We start from the raw sequence: 15,163 nt of genomic DNA, 5'->3' as shown, positions 1-15,163 counted from the left end.
CCCGACCAAAAGGTGTCAACGCAAAAATCACCTGCTCGCGGCAGCAATCAAAGAGGTTGTGTACATCAAGCTGTTGGTTCTGTTTCCAACCCCGCCCGCACCCCCCTCGCCCCCCCTCCTCCCCCTCCCCTTCCCCTTCCTCCGCCCCTCTCTCCTGCAAGGAAGACAGTGCCCCTCGCAACGCCAAATGTGTGACGAATTTTTTTCATCAAGACACGAGGAACTGCAGATGCGGGCTTGCGACAAAAAAAAGGGCACAGAGTGCTGGAGGAACTCAGCGGGTCAGGCAGCATCTGTGGAGAACATGGACAGGTGACGTTTCACAGAGTGCTGGAGTAACTCAGCGGGTCAGGCAGCATCTGTGGAGAACATGGATAGGTGATGTTTCACAGAGTGCTGGAGTAACTCAGCGGGTCAGGCAGCATCTGTGGAGAACATGGATAGGTGACGTTTCACAGAGTGCTGGAGTAACTCAGCGGGTCAGGCAGCATCTGTGGAGAACATGGATAGGTGACGTTTCACAGAGTGCTGGAGTAAAGGGTCTGTCCCACGAGCATGCGCCTGCATGCGGCGAGCGCGACCAAACCAGAAGCGGGGGCCGCGCGGAGGTCGAGTGAGTGACGTGAAGTTCGAGCGAAGTCCGCACGTGACATACGGCGTCGAGGTGGCTGCGGGCCGGCTAGGCCGATGCCGGGCAGAATTTTTGAACACGGTCAGTTTTTCGGAACCCCGCGCGAGGTCGGGACCAGCTCCGCACAACTCCATACGGCTCCGGCGATCGAAGTGGGACCGACCCCTCGAGGCCATACGGCTCAAGCGACCACGTTAGGTCGCACTTGCCGCGTGCAGGCGCATGCTGGTGGGACCGGTTTACATAAAGAAAGACAGAAAGTGCTGGAGTAACACAGTGGCTCAGGCAGCATCTCTGGGGAACATGGATAGGTGACGTTTTGGGTCGGGCCCCTTCTTCAGACTGACGTTTCAGGTAGGGAAGTCCAAGGTCACCTATCCATGTTCTCCACAGATGCTGCCTGACCCGCTGAGTTACTCCAGCACTCTGTGAAACGTCACCTATCCATGTTCTCCACAGATGCTGCCTGACCCGCTGAGTTACTCCAGCACTCTGTGAAACGTCACCTATCCATGTTCTCCACAGATGCTGCCTGACCCGCTGAGTTACTCCAGCACTCTGTGAAACGTCACCTATCCATGTTCTCCACAGATGCTGCCTGACCCGCTGAGTTACTCCAGCACTCTGTGAAACGTCACCTCTCCATGTTCTCCAGAGATGCTGCCTGACCCGCTGAGTTACTCCAGCACTCTGTGTCCTTATATTGAATCTAGCTTCGCAGATGTACATGTGGCTGTATTTAGCACTGAAGACAGTTCCGACTGAGAATATTTTTCAACAAATGCAAACATAACTCTCTGAATGTCTAGCAGGTAACTTACTGCAGTGCTTGGATTTGCGTGCAGTCGGATTTGACAAGGCGAAGGTCTTGCCTTGCTCCCTGGCTGTGAGTGCAATACGTTTTGGAAGTAGCCTTCCTGTGGCGACATTCCAACTGGACAAACTGATATAATAATTGCCACTCTCATTTGGAGAAAGCACAGCATTTGCCTAACTGTGTGGGGAAGGAAATGTCACTGGCCCATTATATGAGGTGCTCTTTTGAACCTCATCTTCGGCCACAACAGTTGCAACAAAGCAAAAGAACTTTGTCGTGTAGAATCCAATTCTTGAAGTGCTCAATGTTGAAATCAACTAACTTAAAAAACAGAAAACTCTTCCACCAAACGCCGACATCTTTTTATTTGAGTACAAAACTCCTCCCCCTTCTCCCCCTTGCGTTTTTTGTTTGTGTTTAACTTACCAACTAACGCCTTGCATGTAGCGTGTGTCTCGTAACGTTTTGCCGGTAACGTGTCTCTTCAAGAATTTGTGGCACATGCGAGCAATTATCCTTAAATACACAAAAAAAAGGATCATTCCGCATCTCTCACTGTCGGCCGTGAGACCCGGGTGTACATGCGAGATCGCAGATATATAACTCAACAGTAAAGCAAACTCTTAAGATTGCATGCATTCATTTTCGCGCATCCAACGCTGCTTCATGGCGTGTTGACAACCAGAGCTGATACCTTGGCGCGTGCCAGCTTGTCTTGGTCAGTCTCCGAGTCAATGTTTGCCACCCGTTATTTCTAGGCCTCAGGCCCTCAGCCGCCATATTGAAAGCCCGCCATGTTTTTTTTTTCTGAGCTGCCAACTCCTTGGATGAGATTTGAACTGAGGACCAGTTGAAACGATTTCACGGCACAACACCAGGAGCGTGGTTTTTCCCGGTGTCCCGGCTGACCTTCCCCCCCCCCCCCCCGCCCCGCCGCTTCAAAATGGCCCAATAGCTGGTCGCTTCAACGTTACTTTTTTGTTTTGGATCTTGCTGTGCACAAAATGGCGGCTGAATCAAATGAGTCACTGCAATTCAAAGCCAAAATGCTTTGGGGCACGGTAAAGCCCTGTATAAGCACCTTTTGTCCCCTTCGTTATGGTCTAAATATATCCGTTACATTCCCTCAAACTCATGTACAGGTTTGTAAACTTCTAAATCTGTTGATAATCACATGGCATTGGTGCACTCGTATTCATGCTGTTTGATCGATTTAAGTTACTCCAGCACTCTGTGAAACGTCACCTATCCACGTTCTCCACAGATGCTGCCTGACCCGCTGAGTTACTCCAGCACTCTGTGAAACGTCACCTATCCATGTTCTCCACAGATGCTGCCTGACCCGCTGAGTTACTCCAGCACTCTGTGAAACGTCACCTATCCATGTTCTCCACAGATGCTGCCTGACCCGCTGAGTTACTCCAGCACTCTGTGAAACGTCACCTATCCATGTTCTCCACAGATGCTGCCTGACCCGCTGAGTTACTCCAGCACTCTGTGAAACGTCACCTATCCATGTTCTCCACAGATGCTGCCTGACCCGCTGAGTTACTCCAGCACTCTGTGTCATTTTATTGAATACAGCTTCGCAGATGTAGACGTGGCTGTATTTAACACTGACGAGAGTTCCAACTGAGAATATTGTCACCCACTTTTGGGTTTTTATTTTGCTATTGTCTGATTTGGCAAAATTCTCTCATCTGAGACGGGACTTTGAGAATGCAGTCATCTGCGTAGTGTCGGAGCAGGTAAGCCTGGCTGCTGTTGTGTTGCATTGAGAGATGTGTCATGTTTGTGGTATTATTTGATGAAGGACCGGGCTTTTCCCCGAGTCATCGTTCTTGCAGTGTGACACAGATTTGTGCGCAAATCGCTGCCGTTTTTTATCTGCATAACAATCATTGCACTCAAAAGAAATTAATTTGACTGTGAAGCACTTTATGAATGTTTCCAAGAAATGCAATCAGTATATTGGTTAATGTTGCTCTGCCTTTTCATTTATCATTAATTAAATATAACCCTTAATGTGCGAGACAAAGCATTCTCCCAGAACAGTCTGCAACTTCCTCCCACCAACATCTTAATGGGCTTCAGTCTTATTGCTGAAGCAAGGAACTACAGATAGACACAAAATGCTGGAGTAACTCAGCGGGTCAGGCAGCATCTGTGGAGAACATGGATAGGTGACGTTTCACAGAGTGCTGGAGAAACTCAGCGGGTCAGGCAGCATCTGTGGAGAACATGGATAGGTGACGTTTCACAGAGTGCTGGAGTAACTCAGCGGGTCAGGCAGCATCTGTGGAGAACATGGATAGGTGACGTTTCACAGAGTGCTGGAGTAACTCAGCGGGTCAGGCAGCATCTGTGGAGAACATGGATAGGTGACGTTTCACAGAGTGCTGGAGTAACTCAGCGGGTCAGGCAGCATCTGTGGAGAACATGGATAGGTGACGTTTCACAGAGTGCTGGAGTAACTCAGCGGGTCAGGCAGCATCTGTGGAGAACATGGATAGGTGACGTTTCACAGAGTGCTGGAGTAACTCAGCGGGTCAGGCAGCATCTGTGGAGAACATGGATAGGTGACGTTTCACAGAGTGCTGGAGTAACTCAGCGGGTCAGGCAGCATCCCTGGAGAACATGGATAGGTGACGTTTCACAGAGTGCTGGAGTAACTCAGCGGGTCAGGCAGCATCTGTGGAGAACATGGATAGGTGACGTTTCACAGAGTGCTGGAGTAACTCAGCGGGTCAGGCAGCATCTCTGGAGAACATGGATAGGTGACGTTTCACAGAGTGCTGGAGTAACTCAGCGGGTCAGGCATCTATGGAGCTAAGGAAATAGGCAACGTTTCGGGTCGAAACCCTTCCGGGTTTCGGCCCGAAACATTGCCTATTTCCAGAAGCGTTTCAGCTCGAAACGTTGCCTATTTCCTTCACTTCATAGATGCTGCTGCACCATAACTCAGCGGGTCAGGCAGCATCTGTGGAGAACATGGATAGGTGACGTTTCACAGAGTGCTGGAGTAACTCAGCGGGTCAGGCAGCATCTGTGGAGAACATGGATAGGTGACGTTTCGGGTCGGGACTGAAAGAAGGGTCTTCTTCTGAAGAAGAACAGTTTCAACCCGAAACATCACCTATCCATCGTGAGAGGAAATGGATGAACTTTGATGGGCATAGCTTATGACTGTCTCAGGCAAATCATGTACAGTCTTTCCGCTGACTGGATAGCACGCAACAAAAGCTTAACACTCTACCTCGGTACACGTGACATAAAGTAAACTCAACCTCTTCGATTTATACGTAGGAAGGAACTGCGGATGCTGATTTAAACCAAAGAAAGACACAAAATGCTGGAGTAACTCAGCGGGACAGGCAGCATCTCTGGAGAGAAGGAATGGGTGACGTTTCGGGTCGTGTCTGAAGAAGGGTCTCGACCCTGAAACATCACCCATCCCTTCTCTCCAGAGATGCTGCCTGTCCCGCTGAGTTACTCTAGCTTTTTGTGTCTATCTTCGATTTATACGTATTTGGAATAGCACGCTTGTTCATTTAAGACCGAAACCTGACTTACAAGATCGAAATTTTTGAAAGAACACTCTCAAAATTACTCCTGGCATTTTTGTATAACTTAAAACTTTTTGAGATGCATGATGCTTTTCAAGGATGTAACCCCCAGGTAAAAGACAAGGTATTGCCATCTCGATGGAATCTATTACAGAAATCTAAAGTTTACGTTTAAGATTTTTAATAAGCAAACATACTTTACCACGGTAACTGAAGAGAAAGGGTGGCTCGGTGGCACAGCGGGTAGAGTTGCTGCCTCACAGCGCCAGTGACCCGGGTTCCATCCCGACTACGGGCGCTGTCTGTACGGAGTTTGCACGTTCTCCCCGTGACCTGTGTGGGTTTTCTCCGGGTGCTCCGGTTTCCTCCCACACTCCAATGACGAGCAGGTTTGTCGGCTAATTGCCCCCCTAGTGCCTAGTGTGGATGAAAAAGTGGGATGACATAGAACTAGTGTGGACGGTGGGCCGAAGGGCCTGTTTCCGTTCTGTATTTCTAAACTAAACTGGGGCGTCACGGTGGCGCAGCGGTAGAGTTGCTGCCTCACAGCGCCAGAGACCCGGGTTCCATCCTGACTATGGGTGCTGTCTGTACGGAGTTTGCAGGTTAATTGGCTTGGTATACGTGTAAATTGTCTCTAGCGTGTGTAGGGTAGTGTTCGTGTGCAGGGATCGCTGGTCGGCGCGGACTCGGTGGGCCGAAGGGCCTGTTTCCGCGCTGTATCTCTAAACTAAACTAAAGATTGGAGAAAAGAAGCAAGCTTTCCTGATCGTTCCGACTCTTTTTATTCTGAATTTTGATATTATTTTGGAAATACTGAGGAATTACAGCAGCTTGCCTCTATCACCTTCCTCAAGATGCTGCTCGGATGCCTTGTTTACTCTCTCCCCTTCTAATCAAGCCCTGCTGGAAGAGCATCAAAGATTTGGATGAGAACATACAGGGCAAGATGAGCACGTTTGCTGATGGGTGGTTTTGCAGATAGTGAAGATGGTTGTGAACGATTGCAGCAGGATCTGGATCGATTGGCCAGGTGGGCGGAGGAGTGGTTGATGGAATTTAATACAGAGATGTGTGTGAGGTGATGCATTTTTGGGACGTCGAACAAGGGCAGGACCTACACAGTGAATGGTTGGCCTCTGGGTAGTGTTGTAGAGCAGAGGGATCTAGGAGTACAGGTGTATGGTTCCTTGAAGGTGGAGTCGCCGGTAGATAAGGTGGTCAAAAAGGCTTTTGCCACTTTGGCCTTCATCAGTCAGAGTATTGAGTATAGAAGTTGGGAAGTCATGTTACAGTTGTATAAGACGTTGGTGAGACCGCATTTAGAATATTGTGTTCAGTTCTGGGCACCGTGTTATAGGAAAGATATTGTCAAACTTGAAAGGGTCCAGAGAAGATTTACGAGGATGTTGCCGGGACTAGAGGGTGTGAGCTACAGGGAGAGGTTGAGTAGGCTGGGTCTCTATTCCATGGAGCGCAGGAGGATGAGGGGTGATCTTATAGAGGTGTATAAAATCATGAGAGGAATAGATCGGGTAGATGCACAGAGTCTCTTGCCCAGAGTAGGGGAATCGAGGACCAGAGGACATAGGTTCAAGGTGAAGGGGAAAAGATTTAATAGGAATCTGAGGGGTAACTTTTCCACACTTTTCGAGTGCGGTGGGTGTATGGAACGAGCTGCCAGAGGAGGTGGTTGAGGCTGGGACTATCGCATCGTTTAAGAAACAGTTAGACAGGTACATGGATAGGACAGGTTTGGAGGGATATGGACCAAACGCTGGCAGGTGGGACTAGTGTAGCTGGGGCATGTTGGCCGATGTGGGCAAGTTGGGCCGAAGGGCCTGTTTCCACACTGTATCACTCTATGACTCTAACAAGCATCACATTTCGGCGAATACTCTGCTGGAGTGCCTTGCGACCGCTCGGTTATCGGAAGTCCCATCTTTCTAATGTGGCGTTAAACTTGAGAGCCTGTGTCCACCTTTGCCCAATCGGTCAAACATTCTCCGCAATGCTCCGCACGCAAACCGAGACGCGCAAAAAAAAAAAAAAAAAACCCCCCGACACAGCCTTTGTCAGCACAAGCACAGAACTGCTCTTCAAAGCAATTTGTCGTCCGTGAAGCAGCCCGAGCTGTTTGCGGGAAGTGAAAGGAGCTTTTAGATTGCGCCAAGCATTTCCTGTATCACTATTAATACATTTAAGCATAACAATAAACGCTGACGCAGCTGAGTCTGGAGAAGGTTAAACCAGAGATCTACTGGCTTCAATCACTGGTTTTGCAATTGGGCAATTTATAGGGCGACACGGTGGCGCCAAAGACCCGCGTTCCATCCTGGGCTCCGGTGCTGTCTGCACATTCTTTCTCTCCCCGTGACCTGTGTGGGTTTTCTCCGGGTGCTCCGGCTTCCTCCCACACTCCAACGACGTGTAGGTTAATTGGCTTGGTATGAATGTAAATTCTCCCCAATGTGTGTAGGATAGTGTTAGTGGCGTAGGTTGCCGCCGGTGCTGGCTTCGGTGAATTCCATTGGCGACTACCTACGTCAACCTACGTCAACCGGCGACTGAATTGTCTTCAGTTGCCGCCGTCGCGGTTGGACGTAGGTTGCCTTCGGTTTTCGCCTGTGTGGTCGTAGGTGGATGTCCAAATGGGTCGCTGGTTGTCTGTGTAGCTTGACGTCGACTCGGTGGTAGGTTTTTGTAGACATTGTCGTTGGGGGGGGCGGGGGTTGGTCCAGTCACCATTTTTTCAGCGACCTGCTACCACTGTGACAGTAGTGGCTGAAAAAAATCACCTAAGTGGGACAGGCCCTTGCGGAGTTCAGCAACAGATGCTTTTCTCATGTTAGCCAGCCGAGCTGAATTTCTAATCCTACATTGTGTGAAGAAATGAACCTGCTGCACCATTTTTTTTCCTCCCAGTGCTACACCCTTGCGGAAAAAATGCATCACAAATGAGACCACTGCAGAGGGGTGACACGGTGGCACAGTGGTATGGTTGCTGCCTTACAGCGCTTGCAGCGCCAGAGACCCAGGTTCGATCCCGACTACGGGTGCTGTCTGTACGGAGTTTGCACGTTCTCTCCCCGTGACCCGCGTGGGTTTTCTCCGAGATCTTCGGTTTCCTCCCACACCCCAAAGACGTGCAGGTTTGTAGGCTAATTGGCTTGGTGTAATATGTAAATTGTCCCTAGTGTGTGTAGGATAGCGTTAAGGGCCTATCCCAGATGGGCGTCACTTGCACGTAATTTACACAACATCATTGACGCGTCACGACGCACGATGCGCGTGTCGTGCCGCGCACGTGATGCGCGCATGGTGCGCATTATGGTGAGTGGTGACGTAGGCAGTGACGTGCGGTCACGCCCCGGGATTTGGGGATGTACAAAATCTTTGCGCGCCACCTGCGCAAATGACGCCCTTTCGTGCGCGAGGATCGCTGTTCGGCGCGGTCGCGGTGGTCCAAAGGCCTTGTTTCCGCGCTGTATCTCTAAACTAAACTAAACGTTCAACCATTTTCTCTTTGATATCCATCCACTTTGGGCCAAGTGTAGTCTCAGTGTGGGTTCAGAAGTGTTTTGAAGCAATCTGATTGCGAGAGTACAGAGCAAATAGATCAGATTTAAAGATTGTCCTTTCAACGTTGTTACTGAATTTAAATCTAGTCTGAGATGCCGGGATGAAAATCTCCTTCTGACATTTAGTTTTAGTTTAGAATTACAGCACGGAAACAGGCCCTTCGGCCCACCGAGTCTGTGCCGACCAGCGATCCCCGCACACTAACACTATCCTACACACACTAGGGACACTTTACGTTTATACCAAGGCAATTAATCTACAAACCTGCACGTCTTTGGAGTGTGGGAGGAAACTGAAGATCTCGGAGACTATTATCTAAATGGTGGCCGACTAGGAAAAGGGGAGATGCAGCGAGACCTGGGTGTCATGGTACACCAGTCATTGAAAGTAGGCATGCAGGTGCAGCAGGCAGTGAAGAAAGCGAATGGTATGTTAGCTTTCATAGCAAAAGGATTTGAGTATAGGAGCAGGGAGGTTCTACTGCAGTTGTACAGGGTCTTGGTGAGACCACACCTGGAGTATTGCGTACAGTTTTTGGTCTCCAAATCTGAGGAAGGACATTATTGCCCTAGAGGGAGTGCAGAGAAGGTTCACCAGACTGATTCCTGGGATGTCAGGACTGTCTTATGAAGAAAGATTGGATAGACTTGGTTTATACTCTCTAGAATTTAGGAGATTGAGAGGGGATCTTATAGAAACTTACAAAATTCTTAAGTGGTTGGACAGGCTAGATGCAGGAAGATTGCTCCCGATGTTGGGGAAGTCCAGGACAAGGGGTCACAGCTTAAGGATAAGGGGGAAATCCTTTAAAACCGAGATGAGAAGAACTTTTTTCACACAGAGAGTGGTGAATCTCTGGAACTCTCTGCCACAGAGGGTAGTTGAGGCCACAGTTCATTGGCTATATTTAAGAGGGTGTTAGATGTGGCCCTTGTGGCTAAGGGGATCAGAGGGTATGGAGAGAAGGCAGGTACAGGATACTGAGTTGGATGATCAGCCATGATCATATTGAATGGCGAATGGTGCAGGCTCGAAGGGCCGAATGGCCTACTCCTGCACCTAATTTCTATGTTTCTATGTTTCTAAAACCCACGCAGGTCACGGGGAGAACGTACAAACTCCGTACAGACACTGCCCGTAGTCGGGATGGAACCCGGGTCTCCGGTGCTGCAAGCGCTGTAGGCAGCAACTCGATCGCGGCACCACTGTGATGTTAAATTTCAAGATGAAATGGATTTTAATTGTGTAAAATCCATGGTAAAACTGCTCAGGGCGTCACGGTGGCGCAGGGGTAGAGTTGCTGCCTCACAGCGCCAGAGACCCGGGTTCCATCCTGACCTTGGGCCCTGTCTGTGTGGAGTTTGCACGTTCTCCCTGTGGCCACGTGGGTTTTCTCCGGGCGCTCCGGTTTCCCTCCCACACTCCAAAGACCTGCGGGTTTGCAGGTTAATTGGCTTCGGTAAATTGTAACGTGTCCCTGGTGTGTGCAGGATAGTGCGAGTGTACGGGTTGATCGTTGGACGGCACGGACGCGGTGGGCCGAAGGGCCTGTTTCCGTGCTGTCTCTATAAAGTCTGAATTCGGCACGGATCGAGAGTTAAGTGCAATTCTGAAAGAAACTGGATATTGTGTCCAATCAAGGCGGAAATAGTGTCGGGAAGAACTGCAGATGCTGGTTTAAATCAGCGGGATCAGTCAGCATCAGACCGAAGAAGGCTCTCGACCCGAAACCTCACCCATTCCTTCTCTCCAGAGATGCTGCCTGTCCCGCTGAGTTACTCCGGCATTTTGTGTCTACCCAAAGCAGAAATAGGTTTTCTTGAGTTGGTGTGATGATATTAAGAAACGTAAACGTGAGCATGATACAGTGGACAGCATCAATTCAGCGCCTGGTTTACTGCCCTTCAATCAGCCTGCTTCATTGAACGGAAATTAATTATCCAGAGAAATGTCGAGTTATCTGACCAGTAAGTCAAAAATCACTTCCAATATGTCACAGAATGAGGCCACAAATGTACATTTTACGCAAATGATACATTTTTTTGGCCTGATCCTGCAATTTAAAAATTCTAAAGGCTTCTGGAAGTTGTGAAGGCCCGATCAGGTGTTAGATGATTGAATTGACTTTGTCTCATCTCCTTCGATGCCCCCCCCCCCCCCAAAAAAAGATTGTTACCCCATCGATAGTCAGATTCCTGATGGAATGTGAAGGAAGGAACTGCAGATGCTGGTTTAAACCGAAGATAGACACCAAATGCTGGAGTCACTCAGGCAGCATCTCTGGAGAGAAGGTATGGGTGATGTTTCAGGGTCGAGACCCTTCTTCAGGCGAAGAAAGGTCTCGACCTGAAACGTCACCTATTCACCTCATCCTTGATGAGAAAAACATTTTTTTTCACACACAGAGAGTGGTGAATCTGTGGAACTCTCTGCCACAGAGGGTAGTCGAGGCCAGTTCATTGGCTATATTTAAGAGGGAGTTAGATGTGGCCCTTGTGGCTAAGGGGATCAGAGGGTATGGAGAGAAGGCAGGTACGGGATACTGAGTTAGATGATCAGCCATGATCATATTGAATGGCGGTGCAGGCTCGAAGGGCCGAATGGCCTACTCCTGCACCTATTGTCTATGTTTTTCCTCCAGCGATGCTTTTTAAAATTATTTTTATTAGAAGCAATTGTACTCTATTTACCTTATTTGATTGTGCACGCCGGGTTGATTGCATTCGTCGAAACAGGGCGGACCCACGTGAAGGTCGCAAGAAGCAATTGTACAAGAATAAAACATTCGGCATGTGAAACTATACAATTATTGGACTGCTTCAATTTTGACCTTTCAACCTGAAAATGAGAGAAAAGGAGAGAGAGAGAGAGAGAGAGAACAAGAGGGGAAAAGTGAAAAGAGAAAAGAGAAAAGAGAGGACCCCTAGACTACCAGTGTGGCAAAAGAGTGAATAAAGATATAAGAGAGGAAAGAGAAGGAAAAAATAGAAAAAAGTGGAGATATACCTGCCCCTCGTCCCCCCTGCCCACCTCACCCAACCCATAATTGGATTTAAATCCAAAGTTGTGTTGCACCATACTATCCTTGTATGAATTCGGCGAAAGGTGTCCATGTCTTGAAAAATTGATCTGGTTTTTCTGCCAAGAATAGTCTAATATTTGGGACGACAGATGGCACAATGGGCTAAGCGTTCGGCTGGCGACCGGAAGGTAGCCGGTTCGAATCCCGCTTGGAGTGCCTACTGTCGTTGTGTCCTTGGGCAAGACACTTCACCCACCTTTGCCTGTGTGTGAATGTGTGTGAGTGATTGGTGGTGGTCGGAGGGGCCGTAGGCGCAGATTGGCAGCCACGCTTCCGTCAGTCTGCCCCAGGGCAGCTGTGGCTACAGAAGTAGCTTACCACCGCCGAGTGTGACTGAGGAGTGAATGAATAATGCGCTGTAAAGCGCCTTGAGTATTAGAAAGGCGCTATATAAATCCCATCCATTATTATTATTATTATTATGTCTTGAAAAATTGATCTGGTTTTTCTGCCAAGACAAGTCTAATATGCTGCCTGTCCCGCTGAGTTACTCCAGCTTTTTGTGTCTATCTTCTAGGAATATCTACTGTTACGATGTATTTATTTATGTATTCTTTCATCTATTTATCTGCGTATTTAATATATGTGTATGTGGCTATATGTGTATGTACATATGTATATATCTCCTTTTGGACACTGCATTCTGGTTATTAAATAACAAAATCATTGTCATACTGAACAAGATAAAAATATTTGTGAGAGGAAATAAAATGCTCTTCATAATTTCCTTAAAAGGATAAATAATTTCCTTAAATAATAGAACCATGACTTTGCAAAGGGAATGTGTCCTTATACAGATCTCACATTTTAGTGTTGTACCTGGTGAAAATACAAGATGCTCTTGAAAGATGTTCATAAGCGATAGCAGCAGAATTAGGCCATTCGGCCCATCAAGTCTGCTCCGCCATTCAATCATGGCTGCTCTACCTCTCCCGCCTCACCCCATTCTCCTGCCTTCTCCCCATAACCCCTGACACCCGTACTAATCAAGAATCTTATCAATCTCTGCCTTCAAAAGATCGATTGACTTGGCCTCCACAGCCGTCTGTGGCAATGAATTCCACAGATTCACCACCCTCTGACTAAAGAAAATTCTCCTCATCTCCTTCTGAAAGGAACGTCCTTTCATTCTGAGGCTGTGCCCTCTGGCCCTAGACTCTCCCACCAGTGGAAACATCCTCTCCACATCCACTCTATCCAGGCCTTTCACTATTCTGTACGTTTCAATGAGGTCCCCCCCCCTCATTCTTCTAAACCCCAGCGAGTACAGGCCCAGTGCCGACAAACGCTCATCATATGTTAACCCACTCATTCCTGGGATCATTCTGGTAAATTCCACTCCAGAGCCAGCACATCCTTCCTAAGATATGGGGCCCAAAATTGCTCACAGCACTCCAAATGTGGCCCGACCAGCTCCTTATAGAGCCTCAGATATCTCGGAAGCAAGAAAGAGACTAGCGTTATGGTGCTTCCCTCTATATTTAGTTACGGATCTGAGTTCAGTGTATTCACCGGTATAATGAAATCATGATGAATTTGACATGATCAGCGGCAGACACTTTAAGAGGTATTTCTATAATTGTATCCCGAGCATTTAAAATCCATCATTTTTACAGTAGGTCTCACTCTGTAAAAATCAATTGCGTATAAAATCATGAGAGGAATAGATCGGGTAGATGCACAGAGTCTCTTGCCCAGAGTAGGGGAATCGAGGACCAGAGGACATAGGTTCAAGGTGAAGGGGGAAAGATTTAATAGGAACCAGAGGAGCAGCCTTTTCACACAGGTGGTGGGTGTATGGAACGAGCTGCCAGAGGAGGTAGTTGAGGCTGGGACTATCCCAACGTTTAAGAAACAGTTAGACAGGTTAATGGATAGGACAGGTTTGGAGGGATATGGGCCAAACATGGGCAGGTGGGACTAGTGCAGCTGGGACATGTTGGCCGGTGTGGGAAAGTTGGGCCGAAGGGCCTGTGTCCACGCTGTATCACTCTGTGACTAGTGTAGCTGGGACATGTTGGACAGCATGGACAAGTTGGGCCGAAGGGCCTGTGTCCACGCTGTATCACTCTATGACTAGTGTAGCTGGGACATGTTGGACAGCGTGGGCAAGTTGGGCCGAAGGGCCTGTGCCCACGCTGTATCACTCTGTGACTAGTGTAGCTGGGACATGTTGGACAGCATGGGCAAGTTGGGCCGAAGGGCCTGTTTCCACGCTGTATCACTCTGTGACTAGTGTAGCTGGGACATGTTGGACAGTATGGGCAAGTTGGGCCGAAGGGCCTGTTTCCACCCTGTATCACTCTATGACTATGCCTACTAAAATGATCATTCAAAATTTCACCTAACCAGTAGGTCTGTATTACTCAGTCATTCATAAGTTGCGTAGAGGAAAGAATACCATGCTAACTTGCGATGGAGCAGTCAGCTATTCACTCACCTCTGTGTCTCTTTCCACCAGGACCTAGTCAAGGTAATCTTGATTTGGCTGTTGAGGTGAGCACGTTGCCTCGTCTGTGGTTACACTGAAGAGGGTGGCCAACTATGGTTCCTACCACAGAGTTACTCAAGAATTTGGAATAGTTTCAGCCAAACCTGTGAGTGGTTACGCCTATGTCATGTTGAAGTCTCCGTGGGTCATGGTTGGGTGTTTGCCCAACAGGGAGAAGGTGGGAAGGGCCTCTTTATTGATAACTCTGATTTGCAATAGTTAAGGGGTTGGACAGGCTAGATGCAGGAAGATTGTTCCCGATGTTGGGGAAGTCCAGAACAAGGGGTCACAGTTTAAGGATAAGGGGGAAATCTTTTAGGACCGAGATGAGAAAAACATTTTTCACACAGAGAGTGGTGAATCTGCGGAATTCTCTGCCACAGAGGGTAGTTGAGGCCACACAGTTCATTGGCTATATTTAAGAGGGAGTTTGATGTGGCCCTTGTGGCTAAAGGGATCAGGGGGTATGGAGAGAAGGCAGGGATGGGATACTGAGTTGGTTGATCAGCCATGATCATATTGAATGGCGAATGGTGCAGGCTCGAAGGGCCGAATGGCCTCTACTCCTGCACCTATTTTCTATGTTGCAACAGATGACAATGTTCTTCATCATTTTCAAAGTTCCTGACCTCAGACTGGACAAAAGATAGCAAACTATCTTTCCATACGTTCGTTCCATACACCCACCACCCTTTGTGCAAAAAAGTTACCCCTCAGATTCCTATTAAATCTTTTCCCCTTCACCCATGTCCTCTGGTCCTCGATTCCCCTACTCTGGGCAAGAGACTCTGTGCATCTACCCGATCTATTCCCCTCATGATTTTGTACACCTCTATAAGATCACCCCTCATCCTCCTGCGCTCCAAGGAATAGAGTCCCGGCCTACTCGACCTCTCCCTGTAGCTCAGACCCTCTAGTCCTGGCAACATCCTTGTAAATCATCACTGCACCCTTTCCAGCTCTACGGAAGGTATAAATGGGTATAAATGAAAAG

Source organism: Amblyraja radiata, chromosome 46, assembly GCF_010909765.2.
Source record: "Amblyraja radiata isolate CabotCenter1 chromosome 46, sAmbRad1.1.pri, whole genome shotgun sequence".
Taxonomy (NCBI): Eukaryota; Metazoa; Chordata; class Chondrichthyes; order Rajiformes; family Rajidae; genus Amblyraja; species Amblyraja radiata.
This window is presented reverse-complemented; position numbering follows the sequence as displayed.